This window comes from Pelophylax lessonae, assembly GCF_965119305.1.
Source record: "Pelophylax lessonae genome assembly, chromosome: 9".
Lineage (NCBI taxonomy): Eukaryota > Metazoa > Chordata > Amphibia > Anura > Ranidae > Pelophylax > Pelophylax lessonae.
In genome coordinates this window covers 197,204,434-197,223,380 of record NC_138776.1, presented here as the reverse complement: position 1 = coordinate 197,223,380, position 18,947 = coordinate 197,204,434, and positions in this window count along the sequence as shown.

Here is an 18,947-nt window from a genome sequence, read left to right as displayed (position 1 = left end):
AATATTTTTATACAGCATTTTATAAGATTGCACTTTAAAATTTATTTATCTATTTATTCACGGCACACATTAAGTGGTATCACCATTCACGCTAAAGCAAATATAATATTGCTATTTCTTGAAAAACGGTAGCGCCGTTCACAACCCCACTTGCACTATTTTAGTCAGAAATGAAAGCTGTGTAAAATTTCAGTATTTACACCGTAGTTTGTAGACGCTATAACTTTTGCGCAAACCAATAAAAATATGCTCATTGAATTTTTTTTGTCAAAGACATATTTTGGCCAAAAAAATGACATAAATTGAGTATATTGGATATTTTTTAAAAGACAAAGTTGAAAAAGTCATTTTTTTGCAAAATGTTTGCTCTTTTTTTATTAATATCGCAAAAAATAAAAAGTGCAGAGGTGATCAAATACCACCAAAAGAAAGCTCTGTTTGTGGGAAAAAAAGGACGTAAATTTCATTTGGGTACCACATTGCATGACCGCACAATTGTCAGTTAGTCGCACAGTGCCGAAGCACAAAAAGTGGCCTGGACATAAGACAGCAAAATCCTCCGGTGGTAAAGTGGTTAGACACTTGGAGACCAAAATAGAGTCAATTTGACCAAAAAAATGTTTCACGCCATTGGAGCCCAAATGGCCAGTTTTAGACAAATCTTGTTTAAAACCAGCTTTTTAATTCTCTAAAAGACAAAAATACATTAATTTTGACTTAATTTTTTTCAGACCTTTGGTGACCAAATGCAGTTATTTTGACTAAAAAAAGCTTTTTAGACACTTGGAGACCAAAATATTTGTTTTCATACCTTTGGTGACCAAATGCAGTTATTTTGACTAAAAAAGGAAGGCTTTTTAGACACTTGGAGACCAAAATTGAGTCATTTTGACCCCAAAAAATTTTTCAGGCTATTGCAGCCAAATGTCTAAAATCTTGTCTAAAACCGGCTTTTTAAGGCTCTAAAAGACAAAAATATAGTCATTTGGACTAAATTTTTTTTCCAGACCTTTGGTGACCAAATGCCGTTATTTTGACTTAAAAAGGCTTTTTAGACACTTGGAGACCAAAATGGAGTAATTTTGACCAAAACATTTTTTTCAGGCCATTGGAGCCCAAATGGCCGGTTTTAGACAAATCTTGTCTTAAACCAGCTTTTTAAGGCTCTAAAAGACAAAAATGCAGACATTTTGACTATATTTTTTTTCCAGACCTTTGGTGACCAAATGCCGTTATTTTGACTAACAAAATGTTTTTAGACACCTGGAGATGAAAATAGAGTCATTTTGACCAAAACATTTTTTTCATGGCCATTAAAGCCAAATGTCTAAAATCTTTTCTAAAACCAGCTTTTTAAGGCTTTAAAAGACAAAAATATAGTCATTTTGACGAAAAAATTTTTCTGACCTTTGGTGACCAAATACAGTTATTTTGACTAAAAAAAGGCTTTTTAGACACTTGGAGACCAAAAAAGAGTTATTTTGACCAAAAAATTTTTTCAGGCCATTGGAGTCCGAATGCAGTTATCTCTTTCTAAAACCGGCATTTTAAGGCTCTAAAAGACAAAAATATAGTCATTTTGACTACATTTTTTTCAGACCTTTGGTGACCAAATGCGATTATTTTGACTACAAAAGGCTATTTAGACACTTGGAGACCAAAATTGAGTAATTTTGACCAAAAACTTTTTTTCAGGCCATTGCAGCCCAAATGGACGGTTTTAGACAACAGGCATTCACACAGTTTACAGAAGTAAGTGCCGGCCTGTATAGGCCCCAAAAATTAGCTCACATGGGTTTAACTGACAGCAAAGAATGTAGTATTTGATGGCTAGAGGTACATTAGGCATTTACACAGTATACAGAAGTAAGAGTCGGCATGTATAGGCCCAAAAAAATAGCTCACATGGGTTTGACTGACAGCAAAGAACGTAGTTTTAGACAAGATTTGTCTAAAACCGGCCATTTGGGCTCCAAAGGCCTGAAAAAAAATTTTCGTCAAAATGATTCTGTTTTGGTCTCCAAGTGTCTAAAAAGCCTTTTTTAGTCAAAATAACTGCATTTGGTCACCAGAGGTCTGAAAAAGATTTTTAGTCAAAATGACTGTATTTTTGTCTTTTAGAGTCTTAACCACTTAAGCCCCGGAAGATTTTACCCCCTTCCTGAGCAGGGGGTATTTTGCGATTCGGCCCTGCGTGACTTTAACGGACAATTGCGAGGTCGTGCGACGCTGTACCTAAACGAATTTGGCATCCATTTTTTCCCACAAACCGAGCGTTCTTTTGGTGGTATTTGATCACCTGTGCGATTTTTTGATTATGCGCTATAAACAAAAAAAGAGCGTCAATTTTGCAAAAATAACAATATTTTCCACATTTTTTTATATGAAATTCCCAAAAAAATGTAAAAATCAAAATTTTTTTACATTTTCGGGCAATTTGTTTTATGCTACCTATGTTTGGTAAAAAGAAATCGCAAAAAGCGTATTTTGATTGGTTTGTGCAAAAGTTATCGCGTTTACTAACAAAGGGAAAGATTTTTGTCATTTTTGTTGTTTTTTTTAATGTAATGGCGGCCATCTGCAATTTTTTTTGGGGTACTGCGACATTGCAGCGGACAGATCGGACCCTTGACTGACATTTTTTACACTTTTGGGGTTACCAGTGACATTACTGCAGTAATCAGTGCTATACATATGCACTGTTACTGCAAAATGACACTGGTAGTGAAGGGGTTAACTTTATTTGAGAGGGACGGGCTGTGTGTGTCCCTAGGGGCATGATTCTAACTGTGATTGGCTGTGGGTTGAGCTGTAGAAACAGTGATCAACAATCCTACATAGTAGAACCTTGTGATCACAGTTTCTACACAGGGGAGAATGACAGGCGGCTTGTTTACACTAGCCGCCTGACTTTCTCCCTCTCCCCTCTCGCCGGACTTCGGGTTTGCCGGTCACACACGCGGTGGGGTCCGTGACCATGCAGGAGCGCGCCTCCGGCGGCGCGCGCTCGCTCCCTAGACCCTCACAGGCTAGCGATGTAGATCTACGTCACTTTGCCTGTGAGGGGCTGACTGCCTAACTCGTCGTTAGGCAGTCGGCAAGTGGTTAAAAAGCCGGTTTTAGACAAGATTTGCCATACACAAAGTGTATGGCTGAAATTCGCACTGCACATGAGATCGCATGTAATGAAGGAGCAGTGCGCTCCGAATTAAATGCGATCTCCGCAGCCGCACAAGTGTGAACCGGCACTTAAAAAGCTTTGAAATTACCTGGGAAACCGGTCATTTGGGCTTCAATTTCCTGAAAAAATTTTTGGTCAAAATGACTCTATTTTGGTCTCCAAGTGTCTGAAAAGCCTTTTTAAGTCAAAAGAACTGCATTTGGTCACCAAAGGTCTGAAAAGACAATTTAGTCCAAATTTTTGTCTTTTAGAGCCTTAAAAAGCCGGTTTTAGACAAGATTTTAGACATTTGGCTCCAATGGCCTGAAAAAATTTTTTGGTCAAAATGACTCTATTTTGGTCTCCAAGTGTCTAAAAAAGCCTTTTTTAGTCAGAATAACTGCATTAGGTCACCAAAGGTCTGAAAAAAAATTAGTCAAAATATTTGTCTAAAACCGGCCATTTGGGCTCCCATGGCCTGATAAATGTTTTTGGTCAAAATGACTCTATTTTGGTCTCCAAGTGTCTAAAAAGCCTTTTTTAGTCAAAATTAGTGTTGAGCGAACACGGACTGTATTATTCGGGTTTGTACCGAATAATTGGATTTTTGTTACCCGAACACGGACCCGAAAACTTTACTGTATGTTCAGGTTTAAAATCCATTTTCGGTCATTTTATTTCCTGTTTTGTATGTAATGGCGCACTTTTAATGGCGGGCTTTCAACAGCCAATCAACAAGCGTTTAACTGGTGTGCCTTAAGCCATCCCAGCCATGCCTACTAATGTGATTGGCCATCTGAAGCATGTGACCATGTCTTTATAAGTTCAAGACCCAGCGCGCTGCGTCATTCTGCTGTAGTATTAGGGAGAGAGCACACATCATACGTGCTGGCTGCTGATTAGGGACAGACAGTGAAAAATTGTGTCAGAAAAGAATGCAGGGACAGGTCGGAGTGTAGGCAGGGAAAGTTATTTAAGCATTTTAGGGACAGGCTGCAGAAATTAGGCTGGGACAGTCTACATCGATTTTGCTGTGTGGGGGGTTGTGCAGTGAACGATCTTTTTGAGCATTTTAGGGACAGGCTGGAGAGATTAAGCAGGGACAGTCTACATCGATTTTGCTGTGTGGGGGTGGTGCAGTGAACGATCTTTTTGAGCATTTTAGGGACAGGCTGCAGAGATTAGGCAGGGACAGTCTACATCGATTTGAAAAGACAATTTAGTCCAAATTTTTGTCTTTTAGAGCCTTAAAAAGCCGGTTTTAGACAAGATTTTAGACATTTGGCTCCAATGGCCTGAAAAATTTTTTTTGGTCAAAATGACTCTATTTTGGTCTCCAAGTGTCTAAAAAAGCCTTTTTTAGTCAAAATAACTGCATTTGGTCACCAAAGGTCTGAAAAAAATTAGTCAAATTGACTGTATTTTTTATCTTTTAGAGCCTTAAAAAAAAAAAACGGTTTTAGACAAGATTTTAGACATTTGGGCTCAAATGGCCTGAAAAATTATATTTGGTCAAAATGACTCTATTTTGGTCTCCAGGTGTCTAAGAAGCCTTTTTTGTCAAAATAACTGCATTAGGTCACCAAAGGTCTGAAAAAAAATTAGTCAAAATATTTGTCTAAAACCGGCCATTTGGGCTCCCATGGCCTGATAAATGTTTTTGGTCAAAATGACTCTATTTTGGTCTCCAAGTGTCTAAAAAGCCTTTTTTAGTCAAAATTAGTGTTGAGCGAACACGGACTGTATTATTCGGGTTTGTACCGAATAATTGGATTTTTGGTACCCGAACACGGATTTGAAAACTTTACTGTATGTTCAGGTTTAAAATCCGTTTTCGGTCATTTTAATTCCTGTTTTGTATGTAATGGCGCGCTTTTAATGGCGGGCTTTCAACAGCCAATCAACAAGCGTTTAACTGGTGTGCCTTAAGCCATCCCAGCCATGCCTACTAATGTGATTGGCCATCTGAAGCATGTGACCATGTCTTTATAAGTTTGAGACCCAGCGCGCTGCATCATTCTGCTGTAGTATTAGGGAGAGAGCACACATCATACGTGCTGGCTGCTGATTAGGGACAGACAGTGAAAAATTGTGTCCGAAAAGAATGCAGGGACAGGTCGGAGTGTAGGCAGGGAAAGTTATTTAAGCATTTTAGGGACAGGCTGCAGAAATTAGGCTGGGACAGTCTACATCGATTTTGCTGTGTGGGGGGTTGTGCAGTGAACGATCTTTTTGAGCATTTTAGGGACAGGCTGGAGAGATTAGGCAGGGACAGTCTACATCGATTTTGCTGTGTGGGGGTGGTGCAGTGAACGATCTTTTTCAGCATTTTAGGGACAGGCTGCAGAGATTAGGCAGGGACAGTCTACATCGATTTTGCTGTGTGGGGGTGGTGCAGTGAACAATCTTTTTGCCCTCACTTGAGCCCACTGAGGAGAAGGAGGAGGGAGAAAAAAAATCAATTTTTATCAGTCAGTTGTGTGCAGCGTTCATCAGCTATATTTTACTATTACTATTGTAATCGGGGTCTAGTCTGGGTTTGTACGTGTCAGATACACCTTTTGATATCATATTTTCTATTCCAATATTCAATCTACACCCTTTGGGGTAAAAGGAATTAAATTGCGGCATAGTCTGTATCGGTACGTGTGAGATACACCTTTCCAATTTTTTGGGCGCATCTTACACCGCCGAGGATTGCAGGATGCTTCAGTTTGCCTCCTGCTTGTTCCGAACTCCTCCTACTTCTCATCCTGCCTTTAGGGTACAAAAAATTGTAATCGGGCCTAGTCTGGTTTTGTACGTGTCAGATACACCTTTTGATATCATATTTTCTATTCTGCTATTCAATCGACACCCTTTGGGGTAAAAAGAATTAAATTGCGGCATAGTCTGTATCGGTACGTGTGAGATACACCTTCCAAATTTTTGGGGAGCATCTTCCACCGCCGAGGATTGCAGGGTGCTTCAGTTTGCCTCCTGTTCCAAACTCCTCCTACTCCTCATCCTGCCTTTAGGGTACAAAAAATGGTAATCGGGGCCTAGTCTGGGTCTGTACGTGTGAGATACACCTTTTGATATCATATTTTCTATTCCGCTATTCAATCTACACCCTTTGGGGTAAAAGGAATTAAATTGCGGCATAGTCTGTATCGGTACGTGTGAGATACACCTTTCCAATTTTTTGGGCGCATCTTACACCGCCGAGGATTGCAGGGTGCTTCAGTTTGCCTCCTGCCTGTTCCGAACTCCTCCTACTCCTAATCCTGCCTTTAGGGTACAAAATATTGTAATCGGGGCCTAGTCTGGGTTTGTACGTGTCAGATACTTCTTTTGATATCATATTTTCTATTCCACTATTCAATCTACACCCTTTGGGGTAAAAGGAATTAAATTGCGGCATAGTCTGTATCGGTACATGTGAGATACACCTTTCCAATGTTTTGGGCGCATCTTACACCGCCGAGGATTGCAGGGTGCTTCAGTTTGCCTCCTGCTTGTTCTAAACTCCTCTTACTCCTCATCCTGCCTTTAGGGTACAAAAAATTGTAATCGGGCCTAGTCTGGTTTTGTACGTGTCAGATACACCTTTTGATATCATATTTTCTATTCCGCTATTCAATCTACACCCTTTGGGGTAAAAAGAATTAAATTGCGGCATAGTCTGTATCGGTACGTGTGAGATACACCTTCCAAATTTTTGGGGCGCATCTTCCACCGCCGAGGATTGCAGGGTGCTTCAGTTTGCCTCCTGCCTGTTCCGAACTCCTCCTACTCCTCATCCTGCCTTTAGGGTACAAAAAATTGTAATCGGGGCCTAGTCTGGGTTTGTACGTGTCAGATACACCTTTTGATATCATATTTTCTATTCCGCTATTCAATCTACACCCTTTGTGGTAAAAAGAATTAAATTGCGGCTTAGTCTTTATCGGTACATGTGAGATACACCTTTCCAATTTTTTGGGTGCATCTTACACCGCCAAAGATTGCAGGGTGCTTCAGTTTGCCTCCTGTTCCGAACTCCTCCTACTCCTCATCCTGCCTTTAGGGTACAAAAAATTGTAATCAGGGCCTAGTCTGGGTTTGTACGTGTCAGATACACCTATTGATATCATATTTTCTATTCCGCTATTCAATCTACACCCTTTGGGGTAAAAAGAATTAAATTGCGGCATAGTCTGTATCGGTACGTGTGAGATACACCTTTCCAATTTTTTGGGCGCATCTTACACCGCCGAGGATTGCAGGGTGCTTCAGTTTGCCTCCTGCTTGTTCCGAACTCCTTCTACTCCTCATCCTGCCTTTAGGGTACAAAAAATTGTAATCGGGCCTAGTCTGGTTTTGTACGTGTCAGATACACCTTTTGATATCATATTTTCTATTCTGCTATTCAATCGACACCCTTTGGGGTAAAAAGAATTCAATTGCGGCATAGTCTGTATCGGTACGTGTGAGATACACCTTCCAAATTTTTGGGGCGCATCTTCCACCGCCGAGGATTGCAGGGTGCTTCAGTTTGTCTCCTGTTCCAAACTCCTCCTACTCCTCATCCTGCCTTTAGGGTACAAAGAATGGTAATCGGGGACTAGTCTGGGTCTGTACGTGTGAGATACACCTTTTGATATCATATTTTCTATTACGCTATTCAATCTACACCCTTTGGGGGTAAAAAGAATTAAATTGCGGCACAGTCTGTATCGATACGTGTGAGATACACCTTCCAAATTTTTGGGGAGCATCTTCCACCACCGAGGATTTCAGGGTGCTTCAGTTTGCCTCCTGTTCTGAACTCCTCCTACTCCTCATCCTGCCTTTAGGGTACAAAAAATTGTAATTGGGGCCTAGTCTAGGTTTGTTCGTGTCAGATACACCTTTTGATATCATATTTTCTATTCCGCTATTCAATCTACACCTTTTGGGGTAAAAGGAATTAAATTGACGCATAGTCTGTATCGGTACATGTGAGATACAATTTTTTGGGCGCATCTTACACCGCCGAGGATTGCAGGGTGCTTTAGTTTGCCTCCTGCCTGTTCCGAACTCCTGCTACTCCTCATCCTGCCTTTAGGGTACAAAAAATTGTAATCGGGCCTAGTCTGGTTTTGTACGTGTCAGATACATCTTTTGATATCATATTCTCTATTCTGCTATTCAATCGACACCCTTTGGGGTAAAAAGAATTAAATTGCGGCATAGTCTGTATTGGTACGTGTGAGATACACCTTCCAAATTTTTGGGGCGCATCTTCCACCGCCGAGGATTGCAGGGTGCTTCAGTTTGCCTCCTGCCTGTTCCGAACTCCTGCTACTCCTCATCCTGCCTTTAGGGTACAAAAAATTGTAATTGGGGCCTAGTCTGGGTTTGTAGGTGTCAGATACACCTTTTGATATTAAATTTTCTATTCCGCTATTCAATCTACACCCTTTGTGGTAAAAAGAATTAAATTGCGGCATAGTCTTTATCGGTACGTGTGAGATACACCTTTTCAATTTTTTGGGCGCATCTTACACAGCTGAGGATTGCAGGGTGCTTCAGTTTGCCTCCTGCTTGTTCCGAACTCCTCCTACTCCTCATCCTGCCTTTAGGGTACAAAAAATTGTAATAAGGGCCTAGTCTGGTTTTGTACTTGTCAGATACACCTTTTGATATCATATTTTCTATTCTGCTATTCAATCGACACCCTTTGGGGTAAAAAGAATTAAATTGCGGCATAGTCTGTATCGGTACGTGTGAGATACACCTTCCAAATTTTTGGGGGGCATCTTCCACCACCGAGGATTGCAGGGTGCTTCAGTTTGCCTCCTGTTCCAAACTCCTCCTACTACTCATCCTGCCTTTAGGGTACAAAAAATGGTAATCGGGGCCTAGTCTGGGTCTGTACGTGTGAGATACACCTTTTGATATCATATTTTCTATTCAGCTATTCAATCTACACCCTTTGGGGTAAAAAGAATTAAATTGCGGCACAGTCTGTATCGGTATGTGTGAGATACACCTTCCACATTTTTGGGGCGTATCTTCCACCGCCGAGGATTTCAGGGTGCTTCAGTTTGCCTCCTGTTCCGAACTCCTCCTACTCCTCATCCTGCCTTTACGGTACAAAAAATTGTTATCGGGGCCTAGTCTGGGTTTGTACGTGTCAGATACACCTTTTGATATCATATTTTCTATTCCGCTATTCAATCTACACCCTTTGGCGTAAAAAGAATTAAATTGCGGCATATTCTGTATCGGTACGTGTGAGATACACCTTTTAAATTTGTTTGGGGCATCTCCTTCCACCGCCAAGGATTGCAGGGCGCTTCAGTTTGCCTCCTGTTCTGAACTCCACCTACTCCTCTTCCTCATCCTCCCTTTAGGGTACAAAAAATTGTAATTGGGGCCTAGTCTGTGTTTGTACGTGTGAGATACACTGTTTTATATCCTTTTTTCTATTCCGCTATTCAATATACACCCTTTTGGGTTGAAAAAAATTAAATTGCGGCATACTTTGCATTTTTGACTGTGAGATACACCCGTTGTATTTGTATACTGTTTTTCTATTCCGATATTTAATAAACACCCTTTTGGGGTAAAAAAGATTAAATTGCGGCATAGTTTGCATATTTGACTGTGAGATACACCCGTGCGATACTGTTGTTGTTTTGTTCCGCTATTCAATAAACACCTTTCTAGGGCAAGATCATAAATTACAGAAATATGAGGAGACCGTCAAATAGGGGCCGTGGCCTGGGTCGTGGTGCTGCTGGTAGAGCTCCTGTTGCAAGGAGAGGACGTGGTCGATCTGTGCCAGCTACACGCACAAGTGAAACACCTTCCTCAAGTGTGAGTAGGTGACAGAACCTGCAGCAGTATTTGGTAGGGCATCATGCGCCTCTACAAGTGTTGAGGCCAGAACAAGTAGATGCAATAGTAGATTGGTTTGCTGCTGACAGTGCCTCCAGTTCCTTCACATTGTCTCCCACCTGTAACGCTCCTGCGTTTTATGTGTGATGTGGATTTTCAGCTGCAGAAATATTCCACTTCAGTAGTCATGTAGAGAAACGCTGAGACACCAATCCCAACTCCCAATGACTCATCATGTGTGGATGATCTCAATTCAGCAAGTAAATACACACACTCAATAAGATGTTTCCTAGAGTGACTTATGTATATAGTAACACAGTGATGATAGGCTGAAGAGACAGGTTGGGTAGAGATGGTAGATGACAGACACTTGAAAGGAAATGTTCTTGGAAGTAAGATAGTAGCAGATGGGATGCAGATAGGTTTAGCAATCATGTATGGTAGCAGATGACAGAGTAGCAGGTGGACATACAAGAGAGATCAACCTAGTGCAAGAACAGGTGATAGTAGGCTCAAGAGCTAGCAATCTTAGATAATGCAGATGTAGTAATAGTCCTTAGTATGCAGAGCTAGATAGTGTAAGCTTTAGTATGAAGGTTATAGAGGTTTCCCCTGTGGGGTACTTATCACTAATAGCAATGTAGCAGAGAAGAGGTTCGGCAAGAGCGGATGATCCGGTAGCGGGATACAGGGATCAGCGCAGCGTGGTTCCGACAGCGAGGTATGCTTTCAAGCATGAGAGCTTCAAGACAGGTTTAAAGCAGGTTGAACGAACACATGTGAGTGAGAGCGGGCGATCTAAATAGCCATCCAGTCCGGAGCTCAGTGATGACAGCATCAGTCTTAAAGGTGTATGCGCACCTTACCAAAAGAGAATGGTGGGGCACATACACTTATGAAAAGAGTAATTAGGGTACCCAAAGGTACCAGAACATTACAGTACCCCCCCTTAAGGCCGGCTCCTGAAGGCCTCTGGAGCTGGTTTGTCTGGGTACTTCGCATGAAAATTGCGGATTAATCTAGAGGCATGTATGTCAGAGGTGTTTAGCCAGGTGTCGTCTTGGGGCCCATAGTTCTTCCATCGAACCAAGTACTGAAGTCTTCCTCTGTGGATACGAGAATCCAGAATCTCTTTTATCTCATATTCTTCTCCACCTTCAACTTGTACAGGAGGAGGAGGTGGGATAGTAGGCCTTATTCCTTGGTCAGGAACATGGGGCTTCAGTAGCGACACATGGAAAATGGGATGTATTTTGAGGTCTATTGGCAATGTAAGCTGTACTGCAGCTTTTCCAATAAGTTTCTTGATTGGGAAAGGTCCCGAGAACAGAGGTCCAAGCTTTTTGCTAGGGATTTTCAGTCTTAAATTTTTTGTTGAGAGCCAAACGAGGTCCCCAATAGCGTACTGAGGAGAAGGTCTTCTGCGAAGATCATAGTACTTCTTTTGTTGACTATGAGCGTGTGCAATGGTAGTATTAAGCAAACCCAGAGAGTCCTTTATTTGGGTAAGATAGTCTGAGGCTACTGGGTTATTTGAAGGAAGGATGCGTGGTGGAAGAATAGAGGGATGAAACCCATAGTTCATGTAGAACGGACTCTGCTTGGTCGTACTGTGGGTTGCGTTGTTGTAGGCAAATTCTGCCAGAGGGAGAAGATCCACCCAATCATCCTGTTGGTAAGAAGTGTAACAACGTAAATATTGCTCGATGCATTGGTTGACTCTTTCAGTCTGTCCGTTGGTCTGCGGATGGTAAGGAGAAGTGAGCTTCCGCTCGATCCGTAGTATGTGACATAGTTCTTGCCAGAACTTGGAAATAAATTGTGATCCACGGTCAGACAGAAGAGTTTTTGGGATACCATGTAACTTAAAGACATGTTTCATCAGGAGTTCTGCCGTTTGTTTGGACGAAGGTAGTCTGCGAATAGCAATGAAATGTGCCATTTTTGTCAGATGGTCCACTGACACTAAGATGGTATTAAATCCTTTGGAAGGAGGCAATTCCACTATAAAGTCCAAGGACACAACTTCCCATGGAGTTTGGGGTATTGGTAGACTGCATAGTAGACCGGATGGTCTCGTAGTGTCAATTTTGGACCTGGCGCAGACATTGCATGAAGAGACGAATTTTTGTATAGATGTTTTCATGTCAGGCCACCAGAATTGCCTGGTAATCAGATTAAGAGTCTTTGTCATACCCATATGTCCTGCCATAGGCACATCATGCGATAATTCCAAGATCTTGGTGCGCATGGTAGGTGGTATGTAAAGTTTGTCGTTGTAGTAGAGGAAGCCTTCTGCATCAGTATTTAGTATTGGTAATTGGGTGCCTTCGAGTAGATGTCGCCAATTCTCCAGAGCCAATTTTATAGCAAGCAGTTCCTTTTCACCCACGGGGTAATTTATCTCTGGACTGCTTAGGGATTTAGAAAAAAAGGCGACTGGATGAAGTGGTGAAGTGTGAGTTGGTCGTTGGGAGAGTATTGCTCCTACTGCCATGTTTGACGCATCTACTTCCAGAATGTATTGGAGGGATGGGTCTGGATGGCGTAGTATGGGAGCAGAAGTAAACCTTGTCTTTAACAGGTGAAAAGCTTTATTTGCTTCATCTGACCATTTGAATGTTTTTTTAATGCTAGTGAGCTGTGTGAGGGGTCTCACAATGGCAGAGAAGTTTCTGATGAACTTCCTGTAGAAATTCGAAAATCCAAGGAATCGTTGTAGCGCCTTGCGTGTGGTTGGTGTAGGCCAATCCTGAATGCAGGATATCTTACTCATGTCCATCTCGATTCCTGTTTTGGATATGATGTAGCCTAGAAACAGTACTTCTTTATGAAACAAGCATTTTTTCAGTTTCACATAAAGGTTGTGTGCAAGCAATCTCGATAATACTAGTCTTACATGTCTTATGTGTTCAGACAGGGATCGTGAATATATAAGTATATCGTCCAGATATACCACAACACAGACATCTAGTAAGTCTATAAAAATATTGTTTATAAATCATTGAAAAACTGCAGGGGCGTTGCATAGCCCGAATGGCATTACAAGATATTCGAACAATCCGTATCTGGTTCTGAATGCAGTCTTCCACTCGTGTCCATCACGGATTCGAATGAGATTGTATGCTCCTTTCAGGTCCAATTTTGAAAAATAGGTAGCTCCACGCACCTGCTCAATGAGCTCAGGGATAAGCGGTAGAGGATAGCGATCTTTTATTGTAATAGCATTCAATTGCCTATAGTCGATGATAGGCCTGAGACTTGAGTCCTTATTGCGGACAAAAAAGAGTCCTGCTGCTGTGGAAGAAGTGGAAGGTCTAATAAAACCTTTTTTCAAATTCTCATCCAAATAGTCTTTGAGATGGGAAAGTTCATCCTGTGAAAGAGGATAAACATGACCGAACGGCAATTTGCTATTTGGGAGTAGATCAATACTACAATCATAGTCTCGATGGGGAGGTAGTGCTTGAGCATTTTTCTCAAGAAAAACCTCAGAGAGATCCTGATAACATAGTGGTGCAATCTCATCTGTCACCACAGACAGGATCTTCCCGAAGGACGGGAGGTTACACGTACTCTCGCAATAGCAAGAGAGGAAGGCCAGGGTCCGTTCCTTCCAATCTATGGTTGGTTGATGTGTGTGCAACCAGGGAAGTCCCAAAACAATGGGAAAGTGGGGTGAAGGTATTAGATCGAAGGTAGTGGTCTCCATATGAGACCCGTTAGTAGTGACTAGGAGTGCCTGTGTCTGATCAGTGATCGGACCAGAGGATAAAGGAACACCGTTAATAAGACTCACTGAGACAGGTTTAAGTTTAGAAATAATAGGAACTTTATTTAAAGCAGCAAAACATATGTCAATATGCAAGAGCGGATGATCCGGTAGCAGGATACAGGGCTCAGCGCAGCGTGGTTCCGACAGCGAGGTATGCTTGCAAGCATGAGAGCTTCAAGACAGGTTTAAAGCAGGTTGAGCGAACACATGTGAGTGAGAGCCGGCGATCTAAATAGCCATCCAGTCCGGCGCTCAGTGATGACAGCATCAGTCTTAAAGGTGTATGCGCACCTTACCAAAAGAGAATGGTGGGGCGCATACACTTATGAAAAGAGTAATTAGGGTACCCAAAGGTACCAGAACATTACACCACCCTGTCTACTGCAGAAAGGTCAGAGTTGGCACCTGCAGCCGATGTCCAACCATCTTTCACCTCACCCTCTTGCAAATCAGGCAAGCAGTCTGAGCCCCAAGTCATGCAGCAGTCTCTTCTTCTTTTTGATGACTCTGTCAGCAGGGTTTCCCAGGGCCATCCACCTAGCCCTGCCCCAGAAGTGGAAGAGATTGAGTGCAGAGATGCCCAACCACTTATTTCTCAAGATGAGTACAAGGAAGGGCCATCGCAGCACGTCTCCGATGATGACGAAACGCAGGTGCCAACTGCTGCGGCACTCAGAATTGTGGAGACCAACAAGGAGGGCAGGGGTGAAGACTGGGTGGAAGATGATGTGGAGGACGATGAGGTCCTCGACCACACATGGAATGAACGTCATGCAGGTGACCTGAGTGGTTTGGAGGAAGAGGCGGTGGTCGCACAGAGCCACCAGCACAGCAGAAGAGGGAGCAGGGTGCAGAAGCGGAGCGGCCGTGCCCTAGACACTACGCCTGCTACTGCCCAACGCAGCAAGGGACCGAGCGCACCAAAGCTAGCTCAAAGGAGTTCTCTAGCATGGCAGTTCTTCAGAAAATGTGCTGATGACAGGACACGAGCCTGAGGCGAGGCATAAACCTTCTCAACCTGAGCACAACCTGCATGATCAGGCATCTAAGTGCAAAGCACGAGCTGCAGTGGAGTAGACACCTTCAAAACCAAGAAAGGTCTCTGGCTCCTTCTGCTTCCTCTTCTGCTTCTCCATCCACCTCTGTAGTGATATCGGCACCTGCCACCCCGCAAACAGATGATCTGTCAGCAACACCACCACCTGGGTCACCAACCATTTCCACAATGTCCCGTGGAAGTGTTCAGCTTTCCATCTCCCAAACACTTGAGAGGAAGAGGAAGTATCCCCCTACCCACCTGCGATCCCTGGCCCTGAATGCCAGTATTTCAAAATTCTTGGCCTTTGAAATGCTTTCATTCCGTCTGGTGGAGACGCACAATTTTAAAAGCCTTATGTCGGTGGCTGTCCCACAGTACGTCATGCCCAGCCGCCACTACTTTTCCAGGCAAGCCATCCCTTCCCTGCACAACCAAGTTGGGGAAAAAATCAGGTGTGCACTGCGCAACGCCATCTGTGGCAAGTTCCACCTAACTACCGATACGTGGACCAGTAAGTACAGTCAGGAGCGTTATATCTCCCTAACGGCACACTGGGTAAATGCAGTGGTGGATGGGCCTTAGGCAGATAGCAATTTGGCGCATGTCCTTCCATCACCAAGGATTGCAGGGCGCTTCAGTTTGCCTCCTGTTCCTAACTCCTCCTACTCCGCTTCCTCATCCTCTACCGCCTCCTCATCCCCTCAGCATAACACCTTCACCACCAACTTCAGCACAGCCAGGGGTAAACGACAGCAGGCAGTTTTAAAACCTGCCTGTTTGGGGGAAAAACCACACACCACGCAGGAGTTGTGGAGGAGCATGGAACAGGAGACAAATGAGTGGTTGCTGCCAGCGAGCCTCAAGCCCGGCCTGGTGGTGTGCGATAACGGGCGAAATCTCATAGCAGCTCTGGACCTAGCCGATTTGACGCACATCCCTTGCTTGGCGCATGTGCTGAATTTGGTGGTGCAGAGGTTCCTTAAAAATTACCCCGATATGTCAGAGCTGCTGCAGAAAGTGCGTTCTCACCCTGCTGCTGCTCGCCTGTCAGCGCTGCAGCGTAACTTCGGCCTTCCCGCTCCCCGCCTCATATGTGACATGCCCACAACTCCACCTTGCACATGCTAGAAAGACTGTGCGAGCAGCAGCAGGCCATAGTGGAGTTTCAGCCGCAGCACGCGTGAGTCGCTCTGCGGAACAGCACCACTTCACCACCAATAACTGGGCCTCCATGCGAGACCTGTGTGCCTTGTTGCACTATTTTGAGTACTCCATCAACATGGCCAGTGCCGATGACGCCGTTGTCAGCTTAACTATCCCGCTTCTATGCCTCCTTCAAAAAATGATTCGGGAGATGATGGAAGAGGATGTGGCACAGGATGAGGAGGAGGAGGATGAAGAGGTAACATTTCCAAGGCTTTCAGGGCAGTCATTTGCAAGTGACTCTGAGGGTGGGTTCCTGCACACACAAACGCCAGGTACACAATTGTCCAGCAGGGGCACAGTTCTGGAGGATGAGGAGGAGGAGATGGAACCATGTTCACAGCAGGGTGGCACCCAGGCCAGATCATGGCAATTACTGGGGTGTGGCTGGGGGATACAGAGGACACAGACGATACACCTCCCAAAGAGGACAGCCTTTCGTTGCCTCTGGGCAGCCTGGCACACATGAGCGATTACATGCTGCAGTGTCTCCACAATGACCGTCAAGTTGCCCACATTCTAACTTGTGCTGATTACTGGGTGGCCACGCTGCTAGATCCCCATTACAAGGACAACGTACAGTCCTTAATTCACTCACTGGAGCGCGATCGCAAGATGCGCGAGTACAAGAGCACGCTGGTAGACGCGATGCTGCTGGCATTCCCACCTGACAGCGGGCCACAGTGGAAGCACAAGGCCAAGGCAGAGGAAGAGGAGGAAGAGGTCGCCAACAAAACCAGGGCACCGCCAGCACCTCAGAAGGCAGGGTTAGCATGGCCGAAATGTGGAAAAGCTTTGTCAGCACGCCACAACAAGCAGCAGCACCAGCAGCTCATATGGAACGTCTTAGCAGGAGGCAGCATTTCACCAACATGGTGGAGCAGTATGTGTGCACACGCCTACATGTAGTGAATGACCCCTTCAACTTCTGGGTCTCCAAATTGGGCACATGGCCTGAGCTTGCCCTTTACGCCTTGGAGGTGCTGGCGTGCCCTGCAGCCAGTGTATTATCTGAACGTGTATTTAGCATGGCTGGGGGCGTTATCACAGACAAGCGCAGGCGCCTGTCCAGAGACAATGTGGACAAGCTCACGTTCATTAAAATGTACCAGGCATGGAATAGAGATGGATAACGACCTTACCCAGCCATTGTTATATTTTTGATCTTTCTCACTCTTTTGGGGTGTACCCTAATTTAAAATGACTGAAAAAAAGCAGTGTTGGCTACCTCGTCCCCCTCCACCGCCGCTTCCACCTACACCGCCACATCCACCACCACCTCAACCTCCCTCCTACTCCATATGGGCCTCATCCTTCACAGAAAAGAAAATTGTTTTATTTTTCAGTTTTTTTGTTGTTTTAAGTTATTTCCCTATCCACATTTGTTTGCAGAGCATTTGCCATGCTCTTAACTACGTTTTGCTGCCATTTACAGCTCTCTAGACCTTTCCATTGGTGTTTTAGAGCCATTTTAGTGCCTGAAAGTTTGGGTCCCCTTTGACTTCAATGGGGTTCGTGTCCAGGTAAAGTTCGGGAAAAAGTCCGGGACATGGACCCGGACTTTTTTTCAAGTTCGGCCGAACCCGCCGAACACGGACATCCAGGTGTCCGCTCAACTCTAGTCAAAATAACTGCATTTGGTCACCAAAGGTCTGATAAAAAAATTTAGTCAAAATGACTGTATTTTTGTCTTTTAGAGCCTTAAAAAGCCGGTTTTAGACAAGATTTGTCTAAAACTGGCCATTTGGTCTCCAATGGCCTGAAAAAAGTTTTTCGGTCAAAATGACTCTATTTTGGTCTCCAAGTGTCTAAAAGCCTTTTTTTAGTCAAAATAACTGCAGTTAATCATGAAAGGTCTGAAATTATTTTTAGTCAAAATGACTGTATTTTTGTCTTTTCGAGCCTTAAAAAGCCGGTTTTAGACAAGATTTGTCTAAAATGGGCCATTTGGGCTCCAATGGCCTGAAAAAATATTTTGGTCAAAATGACTCTATTTTGGTCTCCAAGTGTCTAAAAAGCCTTTTTAAGTCAAAATAACTGCTTTTGGTCACCAAAGGTCTGAAAAGACAATTTAGTCCAAATTACTATGTTTTGGTGACCAAATGCAGTTATTTTGACTAAAAAGGGCTTTTTAGACACTTGGAGACCAAAATAGAGTCATTTTGACCCCAAAAAAATTTCAGGCCATTGGAGCCCAAATGGCCGGTTTAGGCAAATCTTGTCAAAACCCGGCTTTTTAAGGCTCTAAAAGACAAAAATATAGTCATTTTGACTAAATTTTTCTTTCAGACCTTTGGTGACCAAATGCAGTTATTGTGACTACAAAAGGCTTTTTAGACACTTGGAGACCAAAATAGAGTAATTTTTACCAAAAAAATGTTTTCAGGCCATTGGAGCCCAAATTAAAATCTTGTCTAAAACCGGCTTTTAAGGCTCTAAAAGACAAAAATACAGTCATTTTGACTACATTTTTTTAGGCCATTGGAGAGCAAAATGCAGTTATCTTGTCTAAAACTGGCTTTTTAAGCCTCTAAAATACTAAAATACAGTTATTTTGGCTAAAACATTTTTTCAGACCTTTGGTGACCAAATTCAGTTATTTTGACTAAAAAAGGCTTTTTAGACACTTGGAGACCAAAATAGAGTTATTTTGACCAAACAAATTTTTTCAGGCCATTGGTTACGAAATGCAATTATCTTGTCTAAAACCGGCTTTTTAAGACTCTAAAATACAAAAATACAGTCATTTTGACTAAAAAATTTTTTCATTCACAGGATACAGAAGTAAGTGTCGGCCGTAAAAAGCCCCAAAAATTAGCCCACATGTTTTTACCTGACAGCTAAGAACGTAGTATTCTGTGGCTGAAGGTACAGTAGGCATTCACAGGATACAGAAGTGTTGGCCATAAAGGCCCCAAAAATTA